Source organism: Oryctolagus cuniculus, chromosome X (assembly GCF_964237555.1).
Source record: "Oryctolagus cuniculus chromosome X, mOryCun1.1, whole genome shotgun sequence".
Classification (NCBI taxonomy): domain Eukaryota; kingdom Metazoa; phylum Chordata; class Mammalia; order Lagomorpha; family Leporidae; genus Oryctolagus; species Oryctolagus cuniculus.
The window spans coordinates 81,359,235-81,373,098 of NC_091453.1; the positions used below are offsets into that span (position 1 = coordinate 81,359,235).

The 13,864-nt window shown below is 42.7% G+C and overlaps 1 protein-coding gene across 1 annotated transcript in view; it reads left to right on the forward strand.

Moving 5' to 3' along the window:
• The first annotated feature begins 3,691 nt into the window (after positions 1–3,691).
• The window catches only part of TRPC5 (transient receptor potential cation channel subfamily C member 5), a 324,899-nt gene continuing 314,726 nt past the window's right edge, over positions 3,692–13,864 (forward strand). Inside the window, 1 exon segment of the mRNA NM_001082779.1 lies at positions 3,692–4,446. The gene's annotated coding sequence lies outside the window, so the exon portion shown is untranslated.

Sequence of the window (13,864 nt, forward strand, 5' to 3'; positions counted from 1 at the left end):
GCAGTATTTTAAGAATCACCTCTTCTTGATTTCTATTTCATTCCTTTGCCTTTGTCACTGTTGAGTATTGGTCTAACATGCAGGTAGTTAGAAGCTGCTTCTTTGAAAATAAAAATCTGTACTCAAATTGCTCACTTTATTACAGCCTTTGTGATGTCCTGGTCATGTTGATGCTAGACCCTTTGTTTTGGTACATGTCACATATGGAGAAATTGCAAAAATTCAATGGAAGGCTATAGTAATTACCAAGACAAACAACAAACATCCTAAGGCAGAACCTTAAAGAGCAAGTTGCTGTTTACGGACAAATAAGAAACAGAAGAGAGACAAACCCAGGTTGAGTTCAATTCAGAAATTGGTTATCTGTGAAAATCAGTAACCCTTTCCTTTGGGACAAATAAAAGCCAGTAGTTTCTTAGTATATTAAAGGCTGGAATTTAACTTTATAGATCTGCTATAATCAACACCTTACTTATACTGTATGCTTTACAAGCATTAGATGGTGACAGAGAGATGACAATGATGATAACCATAAATTTCAACATTTGTGAAAACTTACTCATTTGTGCGGACTCATTTTTTATGCTGTTGTGTTACAAGATATTCCATACTTCATGAGACTCCATTCAATACAAGGTCTTGGCATGCCATTTGGACAGAATGAAGGTAAAATTGTAATAGTTCTCAATGGGGGGGGGGAAGGTTGTTCTCCATCCCCCGTGACATTTGTCTATAGACATTTTTGGTGTTTATAAGCTGGCAGGGTAGGGGGGCATAGGTTGTTATTGACATCCAGTGGATAGAGGCCAGAGATTCTGATAAACATTCTACCCATAACAAAGAATCAACTGGAACAAATGTCAATAAGGTTGAGACTGAGAAACCCTGCTTAATGTGAGTGGAAAAAGCCCACACTGTCTTCCTCACTTTAGTCCCTCTTCACCTATGGTATTACACTAAACTCAGGTCTACATATACCATTTATTACTATGGCTAAGGCTGTAAGAAGAGAATAGAAAAAAGTGTGCCTGAATTTTGAAATCTCAGTTGCATTTTGACAGTCATTCCCATCACAGTGTTTGAATAGGCATGGCCATGTGAGTAAGTCTAGCCTAGAAGCTAGGTAAATTTGGGCTTAACTACACTGGGAGAGTTCAAACAGACATATGCTCCCAGCCACCAAGTGGAAAACAAGTATTTTCATTTCTACAGAGACAATGATCCACTGGGCCCCTAGGCTGATTGTTAATTGCCATAGGAGATAGTCCAGGAAGTTTGTTCTGGAATTCATTGTAATGCCTGATATTTGTACCATGCTTTCCACTTTGGGAAGGGTTTTCCTTTGTATATCCTAGATCTGAGGGGTTAGCAGGATAGATCATGAGCAGCACAGGCAGAAACAGTGAGAGGAACTTTGGTCTTACCCATAATTCACTGAGAAAGCACCAAAATTTAGAAACACACACAATCCCCATACATTAAAGAAAATTGTACTGTATGTAGGGTCATTGAAAGAAACAGCTCACCAGAATAGGGCTTTCCTTCTCCCTGAGCACTGCTCCTGAGTGCATCCTGGGCTTGGAGTGGAAGCCTCAGCTGAACTGCAGTTTCACTAAGAGAAATGAGATGCCCCTAAAGTCTTGTCTGTATCTCCATATTCTCCTCATAGCAAAAGAGAGACTGGCATAACCACAGCCCAGACCTCTCTTGTTTGACAGGCTCAACATCAGAGTTTGCTAGGTAACACAATAAAACTGCCCTTACATGAGAAAAAGACTGAAGAATCCCAGAATCAAGGGATTTTTTTTTTCAGCCATCCCCTTGACCAATCTTTAGAAACACTTCCTAAAGTAAAGGTAAACAATATGGAGGGTAAGGCTCTACTCTCTTCCCTCCTCCCCCCTACTTGGGCATGCACGTGCATGCACACACACACACACACACACACTTCATCCTCCAAAGCAATACTTTTCTTCGATACGTTGCTCCTGTATGCAGGCATAGCACTCTCCATAATACTGAACCACCTAGGGGCAAGGGGGACAAAGGACAACAGGAAAACTCCTCTTGCTTGGTGCCCTGAGGGAATTTCCCAGGGTAGTCCAGGAGTAGAGTCGCTAGCATTCCCCCACTAAATCTAACTCCAGCTTCACAGGAGCAGCAAAGGAAATCCTCAACCTTTTAGGCTGTGAACCCCCTTCTGGCTTTTTCTGGCTCCAAGTGTGTGCCCAGGGCGTTAAGGCAATAGCGGGAAATACAACTGAGCTTTTGCACGGCTCTGGGTTCTTCTGAGGATGGGTAGAAAAACGGGATTCAAGCACCAGCCTGGCGTCCTGAAAAGCAGTCTTGAATTCCCTCATCCAGACAGAGCAGGTGAGGAAGATAAAAAGACAAAGCCGAGATTTGGGGGCTATGTGGCGGGTATGAGCTGCTGCCAGCTAGCGGACCTAAGCGCCTGCAGGTTGCAGGTAGAAGTGTCAGGCTTGCGGTGGGGATGGGGCGCTACAGCGGGTTCCGGAAGGGTTCAAGACGCTTTCATTCTGAGAGTCAGACTATAGGATGAGAGGTGGGGGTGGAGAGGTGCCTCACGTGACACGAAGGAGCAAAGAGTCGCCCAAGTGTCCGGTGACACCGCCCTCCTTCCTTTCCCCTCCATCACACTTACGCCACTGGCAGTACTAAGCAACTTGCCCCCTCATCCAACATTGTCACTGTCCCTCCCTGCCTCAATGTAGACTGTCTTTGGAAACCAATCTTATAGGTGAGAGGGGCACGGATGGGAGAATTAGGTTGCGCTGCACAAGGTTCAACTAGACTCGGGGATGGAAACCGGTATGGGACGATCCCAAGTCAACCCCCGGCGACTCAGGGCCTCACTGTCCTCTGTCCCACCAGCTGCCCGCCCGCGCTCCAGCCAGCTTAACTTCCCTTCCCCCAGGATGACTTGTGGCCGCCGGCGCAGCTCAGCCACAGCCAACCTAGAGCCCGGGATGAGAGAGGTGGGCAGAGGTCACTACCCAAAGTAGGAGGCTCAAAGGCCAAGGGGCAAGGACTGACTCTGCAAATCAAGCTCCCTGAGGCACTCCTGTCCCCTCGACCCGCGCCCGCGCTCAGCCTCCCTCCGCCCCTCCGGTCTCTGCACCCACCCAGGGGAGGGTGAAGCTGGGGAAGCAAATGAACGAAACAGAAAATGCCGTACCGAGGGGGGAGTGATGAGACGGTGGGACGGGGCAGCGGGGGCTGACTTGGGGCTGAGACTGCGGCTTCCTTCCACCCCTGACCGCTGAGCTGCAGAGAAGGCAGGAGCTGCTGCCCCTGCAGGCTGCCCCGTCCTCCCTCTTTCCCTCCCACTCCGCGCCTCCCCCGCCCCGCCCCGCCCGCCCCAGCCGCCAGCGCTGAGAATGAGAGAAGCTTTGGCCACGGACTGGGGGAGGTGAGAGGTGCTTCACCAGCCAGGGCTCCAGCGCTCGCTTGTTCGCTCGGGCGCTCTGGATCTCTCTCTCTCTCTCTCTCTCTCTCTCTCTCTCTCTCTCTCTCCACACACACACACACACACACACACACACCCATCACAACTGCGACGGGTGTTCTCAGCTTGCTACAGGGAGGGAGAAAGACAGCAGGAGCAGAGGGAAGCAGGGAGCAGATAAAAGGGAAAAGGAAGAGCACGGGTTGGACATTTTGGGAGCTAGGGGTGGGGAGGAGGAAGGGAGCGCGCCTCCTTGATTTCCCCTCCCCACCCCTTTGCTTTCCTCTCCCTTAGCTGTGTAGCATTTTCCAGAAGCAGCGGGAGCAGGGGACAGAAATCTCTAGGCTAGCAAAAGGATTTGGATGGGTGGCTGGGGCTCCCGACAGCCTTTACCTAGCAGCCAGAGCTTGACGTGCGCGTAAGAGTGTGAGCGCCCCCTCCCCCGCTGGCGCTCCCGCGCTCCCTCGCTCCCTCGCTTTCTCTCTCTCTCTCTCTCTCTCTCTCCCTCCTCTGCATACTACTGTATCAGGTCCCCCTTTCCAGTTCCCCTTGTCAGCTTCTTCCGTTGCTCTTATTGTTGCGTGCAGAGTGCATGCATTTGAAGAGGCAAAGGTTGAGTCCGAGAGCTGGGAGAAGGGAGCGCGAACAGGGCAGGAGCACGGGTAGAGCACAGAGTTTAGGGGCGCTGGCTCAGGCGAAAGGTGAGGAGGGCCAATCGGTCACAGGGAAGTTTGGGAAATAACTGAAGAGGGAAGGAAGAAATCAAGGTAGGAGCGGGTACCTGGTGCCTCGCGCTGCACCCCGCCCCCTTTCTCTGTGCTCATCAGCCCACCCACCCGGCAGCTCCAGGCCCAGGGCTGTCCCAGGCAACGGCTGCTTGCTTGCTGCGGAAGGAGAGTCCAGCAAAGCTGCCGCACCACGCACCCTAACTAGAGGATACCAAACGACACAGATCCGAAGAAACCACTTCGTCCGGGGTAAGTCGCCAGGAGACCGGGTGCAGTCCGCTTTCTCTGCCAGAGCGCTGCCGAGGACCAGCGAAGTGCTGATTGAATGAAGCATTGGGCTGCTGTAGGTTGGGAGGTGCTCCCTGGCTCCAGGTTGTGAGCTTGGGGTGGTGGGAAGCAGAGGGAGGCCAGCAACAGATTGTTTGGGTACAGGAGGAAGGAGATGCAAAAGGGGAAAGATCTAGGCGTGATAACGCAAGGTGCTCTCAGCAATGACCGAAAGCATCCTTTCCACTGGTAATGGTCTACCAAAACAGAGCTTTTCCTTACCCCTGCCTGGAAAGTCATTTGCTCCGTCTTTGGGTAGATATTAAGCTCCCAGGGAACCCACTCCCAGCACTGCCCCCATCTGCCTGAGATGAATGTAGAGATAAAGATACTCGCCCTTTTCACAACGACCACCTTCAGCTGCAGAAAGCCAGGGGCTGGCACATGGGGGCTCAGGGACCAGAGCCCTCATTTACCTTCTTTCTATTTGGTAGCTTCAAACTCAAGAAATGGCCACATTCATGTATTTTCTTGGCTTCCTTAAAGGAACCAAGAGATGCAAATGGGAGGATATCAGTCAGATCTCTGGTCCAAGTGCCCCCCTCCACACACACACATGCATTCACATTCATTTACTTGGACAAATGGTCATGATCATGTCTCACATATGCAGGTACTGAACTGAATTTACAGATCCTGATCTTTCCTCATGGTCTCTGAGAATGAAACTGGGAGAAGGGCCTCCCCCACCCTTTGCCAACCTGGGCTCTTTGGGCCACAGTCATGTACCTGGTGATAGCCAAGTGTTTAGCAAGGTTATCACTCCCTCATGAAATGCATGAAGCTGGGAAACAAGCCTGGAAGACAGAATCTCTGAACTTTACCCGAGTTTATTATGTGAGTAGGAGAGACAGACTAATCAATACTGTTCCCTTTAGAGACTGTGCATGTCAGCCTTGGCTTCAAATAAGAAATAATGACTGCACTGACGTGGTACCCAGACCTACTTGTCTACTGCCATATATTTATTTTCATGGCATTTAGTAGCAATGGCATGTTGATATATCAGCATTTATAGTTGTCTATAGTTTGTCTCAGATTTTTCAATGTTCTACAAATGATCTGTCTCATGTGTCCTTTCCCATAAACTATTAAAAAGCTGAGACACAAATGATGTATTTAAAACCCGCTTATTGTAATCCAAAAGACATGGTAATGCATTCACTTGATAGCAAGTGTGTTTCATGTTTAGCCTGGAATGAGGGAAACTCGCAGGGTCAAGAGGAGCCTCTGATGCTGTTTGTGAGGCTGAAGGAAGAATGGAATGTCACCTGAAATCTGCATTTTGTTCTCAGGGAGATGCTGTTTTCATAAACTTTTACACTATACATATATTGATATAAAGGTACCTCCATGTGTATATGATTTTTCCAGTACCCAAATCACCCTCCTACAATCTGAGTTCTGTGTGAGTACAGTTGGAGTGGGGAGGCAGGGGGAGATTTGAATTTGTGTTTACAAAGCATCCATACCTTCTGTTGAACTTTCTATTTATTCCGACTTTATGGAAATACAATGAATTACCTCCTTCCAACTCAGCAAATGAGATAAACAGATTCTGCATTGAGTGGAACTGTTTATGTTGCATCAGGAAATTTCTTATAATGCTTACTGCCGAGAAAAAGCTGAACGAGGATTACTCAAGTAGGATCTGCAAAAGTGCCCATTCCGTTACATTTTTAGACAATCGTAAGCAACTATCTTCTTAGATAGGTTAAAATTATACTTTCTCATAGATAGCAAAGAACAGATTGCAAATAGGTAAGAAAGCACTGGCAGTATCATGACTGGGGAAGAACTCAAAGTATCAGTAGAGATGAAATCTGAGGTGGAGGTCTTTGCTCTCTTCTTGGTGATGTAGGTGTCTGGCCACCAAGGTAGGTTTTCATTGATGATTACTCAAGAGAAAAGGAAGTGGGCAGTTGTAGCAATTCAGAACCAATATAGCCTCCAACTTCATTGGTACAGATGACCTAACTTAAGTGTATACTTCAACACAGAGACCTAGACCAGATAATATCTGTCATCCTTTCCAGTTGTGAGAGCTGTAATCCCATGTTTCTGCCCATTCAAGAACTAACCAATGAAAATGGAATGGCATGCAGACACATAGTTCTTAGAAAAGGCTGAGCCAGGAAATTAGATGCAGAGCAGATGAAGATGAAAACCAAAGATGTTTTGAAACATGTGGAAAGAAAACCACCCAGATGTGTGCTTTAGCTGGAAATAGATATCATCCAGAAAATCACCTCAAATGTTGAAGCACCCCAAAATTGCCTGTGATTTTACTTGTAAACATTAAGCAAAAGGTGAAAGAATTCCTGAGGACTAGGGAAATGGAAACCTGAAGTGCATTTTTCGTGTTGCCATCTCATTTTACTTCTTATCATATTAAATTTAAATTTATAGGCCATACAGGTGCTTCATTATTGAATGTATATTTTTAAAATGTCATGCTACCTGCTCTGGTCTGTTTCCAAACATTCTAATTTGTCTTTTGTCATAGCTCCATTGCCAAAGGACAGGAACCAGAGCATTTCTGCTTGCTTTACATCTGCCACAGTTTCCACTTTCAGCTGAGTCCCACTAGGCCATTCAGATGCCTCCTGCTAACTGCTAGGGAATATGAGGGATAGGATCTCTCTCCTCAAAGCACCCTGAGCCCCAAAGTGCCACCAATCTAATATGTCTCAGTCATTTTCCAGATTTTCATAGAAGAGTATCAAAATGTTTGCAGCCTACAGAGAGAAATGATGCCTCATTCTAGGCAGAAGTTGCAACTGATCAACTCCAGGTCATGGCTAAATTGGAGCTATCCAACACATCAAAGTTTCCTACCTGCTGGAATCATCCATGTCATCCTTCTTAAAATTTATGAAGTTTTCCTTCTGTTGATGGAGCCATCAAGCCCTCTGTCCAGTGAGACCAGCAGATCCGTCCCTCCAGCAAGTCATTCCTGAATGACTCAGCTGTGGTGTCATAAACAAACATGTACACATCATGCTCAACTGAGTAAGAACAGATGATTTTGAACATAACATCTGGTGAGGCTAAGGGGAAAAATAGAGTTCACTAGGTCAAAGGAACTTTACAAGTTCCTTAAGTTTGCCTCTCTGTCATCCATTGTGCAGTTAGCTCTTGGATGCTGGTGGCCCATGCAATTCTCCTAAGTTTCTGTCTAACTAGGACAAGGAAATATGATGGTGAAGAACAAGTAGGGACATTATCAGGGTCCAATTGCCTTATTTCACCTATGGAGAAATTGAGACCCAGAGAGTAGGAATAACTTGTCTAAATCATAGAACTAGCTAGAATCAAAGCCAAAACAAGAACCCAGGACCATCTGCTGATACAGAGTAAAATTTCTAAAACTCTCTGGAGATCATTCCAAGGAATCAAGGAGTAACTGAAACCAAGTTTACTAAGAGCACAACCCCTATTTCTCTAGCATATTTATATTTACATGTGTATGTTACATGTTCTGCCATGTCTTTGTGACTTACCTTCGCATCCACCACCTGCCCCCTACACACAAACACACACTTCTTTAATAATTAAAGTTAGGGAAATAAGAAAGACAAGGCAGGTGGCCTACGGCACAGAAAGTGAAGAAGAAAAGGTTTGCAGGAGGTTATTTGTTACCTGCCTCCATTCTTTAGCTTTGCTGCTTACTTTCCATCATCCTCCCCTAATTGTTTCAGAATCTGAGAAAATAGGCCAATGCAAACATGTTTGCTGTATTCTCCAAAGGACAATATGAAGAACTTCCACATTATTGTGAGACTATCACAAACTTAGGAAAGATACTAGGATAGAGTTGGCTAGAACCTTGCTACTACTCTAAGTGTGGTCTCCACACCAGCATTACCACTCAAGCTTGAGAGTTATCTATATATGCAGAACCTCAGGCCCTTTCCCACACCGAATAAATCAGAATATGTTTTTCTATGAAGATCCACAAGGAGTCATTTTCTTTTTAATAGCATTTATTTTGTTTGTTTATTTAGTTGAAAGGCAGAAATACAGTGACAGAGACAGACAGATTTCCCATTTACTGGCTCATTTTCCAAATGTCTGCAACAGCTCTGACTGGGCCAGATGGAAGCCAGAAGCCAGAAACTCCATCCAGGTCTCCACATCGGTGGCAGATACCCAACTTACTTGAGCCATCACCTGCTGCCTCCTAGGGTGCACATTAGCTAGAAACTGGCATCAGGGGCACAGCCAGAACTCAAAGCTAGGCACTCCAATATTGGACATTGGTGTCCCAAGCAGCATCTTAACCACTGTGGCAAATACCTCCCTCTGAATGACTTTCAAAAATAATTTTATTTATCAGATTCATTTTCATACTAAAATTTGAGAAGCACTAAGCCAGAGCATACCCCCCCAAAAAAGCATCTGAATGTTAAAAATAAACAACTACCTATTGGACATGCAAATATAATCCTTGCTACTTATCGATTAAAATAAAAATGTAAATTTTACTCAGGTCTGCTTCTCCCATTATCCACTATAAAAAGCTTTAAATGCGGGTAAGACAATTCTGTTAAGAAGAGTCAGCCAACAGGATTGTTCTGTTTATCAGGAGGAGCTGGGTTTGAGGAATCACACAGACCTGAATTCAGATCCTGGTTCTAATTACAAATCACAAGGTTTTCAAACATGTACAACATACTCTGTCTCTTAGACTCTTCATCTGATAAAAGAAGATTAATGATAGTATCTACTGTAACTGAGTTGTGAAAATTAAATGAGACACTAGTATATGGTGAACACTCAATAAATAGAAGATATTATAATAATTCATATGACATGACCAATAATTTTATTTTTCTGGAAAACTAGCCATTGGATATAATATCTTGGGGCAGATTGCTTCTATTCCTTTTTTTAATTTTTTTTATTTTTTTGACAGGCAGAGTTAGATAGTGAGAGAGAGAGAGACAGAAAGGTCTTCCTTTTTCCATTGGTTCACCCCCCAAGTGGCCCCTATGGCTGGTACATTGCAGCTGGTGTGCTGCGCCGATCTGAAGCCAAGAGCCAGGTGCTTCCTCCTGGTCTCCCATGTGGGTGCAGGGCCCAAGGACTTGGGCCATCCTCCACTGCCTTCCCGGGCCACAGCAGAGAGCTGTAAAATAATATAGGTATAGAATTTATAAATTTATAAATTCCAATAACTCTATATAAGTTTTATTGCTTTTTTACAAATTTGAATACACTTGATTCTATGAAGACTTAGTGGCTGGTATGTGTAATCTGGGCAGGCTGACTTCAAAGACAGAGATTATGGCTCTTGGGTTTCAGTCCTTTGGCATGTTTGAGACCTCTAGCTTCTGTTGGAACTGAGGTTGCTCAACATCCATTCATTTTTAAGAGAAATCAGTTTAGTATGGCACCAATAAACTTACAGTAGACATTATGGATCACTCGTTTATAAGATTTCTGTTATCACTCTAACTAAACAATAGCAAGTACTATGAATTCTTGAATACCTTTGTATTAATTTTCTATTACTTCCATAATAAATAACACAACCTTATCAGTTTCAAACAATGCAGATTGGTTAATGTAGTTCTGTAGGTAAAAAGTCTGACATAGGGATCACTCAGTTAACACCAAGGTGGCAGCAGGACCACATTCCTTTCTGATGGCTCTGGGAAAGAATCCATTTCCTCCATTATTCAGATTGTTGGCATAATCCACTTTCTTTAGGTTGGAGGATTGAAGTCCCAATTCTTTGCTGGCTGTCAGCTGAAGGCCATTCCTACCTCTAGCGGCCACCCACATTCATGGTCCATGGTCCCACTCCTCCAATTTCAAAATCATTAGGGTCTAGCTGAATGCTTCTCATGCTGAATTTCTTCTGCCTTTTCTTCCTTTGCATATCTCGCTCTCTCTCTGACTGACCATTATGCCTTCCTCTTCTGCTTTTTTGGTGTTTATGTTGGACTAACCCAGATAACCCAAGATAATCTCCCATCTTTTAAAGACAGCTAATTAGCAACTCTCCCATTTGTCTGGCTTATCCATTCTGTATACATTGTCTACCCAATAGTAACTTAATCAAGTTACTAGTAGGCATCATAGTTATCACATCAACTATCACATCTCATCACATAGGCATTGTATGGCCTTATCACAAAAAGAAGAATGAATACAATAAAATATGTTGAGAGAGACCAAATTCACATAAGCTTTATTACAATATATAATTAAACTTGTTCTACTAAATTATTATATATTTTATTACTTATTTTTGTCAACCTTTTACTGTGCTGATATCAATTAACTCTTATCATAGGTATTTATGTTTAAGAAAAAAGTAATATATATATATATATATATATAGGGTTCAACTATTCACTGGAGTAATCTTGTAACATACTCTTTGTGGATAAAGGGACAGCTTCTGTTTTCTATTTTTATTTACATTTTTGAATATGTAATTTACAACAATAGTCCATGGTTCACAATCAAAATATATCAAAGAGTATTCAGTGACCAATCTTGCTCCTACTCTGTTTCCCACCTGCTTGGTTGCCACCACCCCCTCCCATTGTATTTTTTCCTTCTAGAACTTCTTAATGAAAAAATGAACAGCTATGAATAGATATACAGAAATATCTTTATGTCATAACAAAATCTCCCAAACTTAGCTGAAATCTATCCTGTCCTTTTGTTGCATTCTCACTACAGTTCAACTTTGGAAGAACTAACATCTGTGTTAAGGGACATACTTTTGGGTCAATTATTACCCAAGCACTTTATAATATAACCACCTAGTTTTAAACTTCCTTGTATTCCCTTTGGCCCTATGATGTTCATTAAATGCTCTATACATTATATAACCCTGATATTTCAATATTGTTGTGGTACCCATAAACTTTATCTGAATATTCTAGAGTTCTGGAGCTCTAGGAAGTGCAAATGAGTGGGGAAAGGGAGAGAAGAAGAAGGAGAAAAATGATAAGAAAGAAATAAAAGAAGAAAAGGAAGGAAGAAGAGGTGGAAGGAGAGAAGAGGAAGAGGAAATGGAATAAGAAGCAGGAAAAGGAGGAAAAGAGCCACAAATTCAAAATATGATTTCTATTATTATTTCATATAGTAAGGAGGTAATCATACTTTAGTACAAATGAACCCAATACCTTATTTATCAATAATCTGAAAAAAATGACACAGGTTTCCATTTTGCAAAAGAACATGGAACTCTTACATAATTGTAAACTTTGAAACACACTACCCACCATATAGTTGGGTAGCATATTATACAACAGTAAGAACTGAAAATAAAAGATGACAGGTCTAGTTCAAACAAAGAATTGAATAAAATGTAAAAATCACTACGTAAGAGCAATTATTTTGGTTGTCCCTATTATGATCATTGGTCATTAGCTATAACTTATGAACCTCTTCTTCCCTGCATGTCAGTAATATGCAGTATACACTTGGCTTCTGGTAGCACAAAACACAACATCATATCACTTTCTTTTTATTGTTTCTATCTTTTAAACCAGTGTTTTTTCAATATACTGGCAATGATTCATTAGTACACTATAAAATCAGTTTAGTAGTTTATAACTATCATTTTTAAATGAAATTGAATAAAAGAGAAAAATGCGTATCTAGTAAGAGTAAGCACTGTTTTGTGAAACACTTTCAATACTATATGTATGCTTGTGTGTATGTGTACATTACATGTTTACATTAATGGTACTAGTATAAAATGTTTTTCTTACTGTAAATAATTGCAAAAATTGATAAATATTGATTGAAATAATTGGAACCGCTGGTCAGGTGTGATAAATATTCTAGAGTCCTTAAAAATATTATGAATTTCTGCCCACACTAAAAAACTGTGACCTTTCTGAACATATTTTTCAAAATACAAAAGAATTCCATGCTCTCTCTCAGCATTGTAGTTACTAATCTGTGGCAATGCCCAGAAAGCAGCAAGCATTAAAGGAATACTTAGAAAGCCAATACAAATGTGAATGCTTTCTCTCTGTGATGCATGAACATCTCAGTATTTGTAGTATCTCAGGATATGGAACTGAGCTTCCCAGATGGAACTTCCATTGTCATCTCATGGATACCATGGTTCAGAGGACCCTAGTCAGTGATGAACATGGCCTGAAACTCTGAAGCTTATGTAAAGTATTTAACCTCAAGAGCCACCAGAGAATTTTATGCTTTAGACTGTGCTGTTGTCTTTACACAGTGGTCATCTCCAGAAGCCTTTCCTAGATTAGCACATTTTAGTCTAATGGTAAACATGAAGGAATGAAGAAAGATTAATAGAAAGATAAAAATGTATGTTTGGGGACAAACCTAGGGAAAGACTGATAAAGTGGTAATTGGTAGGTAAAGGTCATCCCAGGATGCCGATGTTGTAAAGAAGTTGTTCACATTTGTTGTGGGGCAGTTATTGCAGGGAAGAGAAAAATTAGAGGACTAGTGGGAGGAAAGAGAGTAATTAAACTATGGTAAGGAGTAATTAAACCATTCTATCTTTCAAGTGACTGTTGGACCCCTACTCTTAGTCACTTGACAAACATTCACTTAGTGGAAGGCACTGTGGGGAATGCAACCATCCATGCCCATTCTATTCCCTCAAGGAACTTGCAACTTGGCCAAAAGTGAGTGGGAAGCTGGGAGCAAACATAAAGCAAAATCCTGGTATGGCTGAGTAGAGCACTGTGGTTTAAGCCATTCATGAAAATATATGTAGATACTTTTAGTAGATGTAGATAGGAAGTTATATTTGGTAGGATTGTGGAGAAGTTTAAATGTTAGGTTGTGCCTGGATTTAATTTAGTGAAGTACAAAAGGATTTGAGGATGAGAAAATGATAGCAATGTTTGGGGATGACTATTCTGGAATTGGTGTGCAGGTAGGATTGATAGAGGAGCAATCAATGTTATAATACCAGTTAGGAAGCAATTATAAAAATCTAGGGGGGAGGCTTTGTGGCATAGTGCATAAAGCTACCACATAAAACGCTCTCATCCCATATGGGTGTCGGTTCAAGTTCGAGCTGCTCCACTTCCAATCAAGGTCCCTGATAATGTGCCAAGGAAAGCAGTGGAGGATGGCCCAAGTGCTTGGGCCCCTGCACCACTATGGGAAACCCAGATGGAGCTCCTGGTTCCTGGCTTCAGCCTGGCCTAGCCCCAGCCTTTGCAGTCATTTGGGGACTGACCTCTCTCTGCCTCTCCCCCTTTCTCTGTCTCACCCTCTCTCTTTGTAACTCTGCCTTTCAAATAAACAAATCTTTTTTTAAAAAAAACTTCTAGGTAAGTGAAGTAGCACTATAGTTAAGGAATCTGGCTGTGATTTT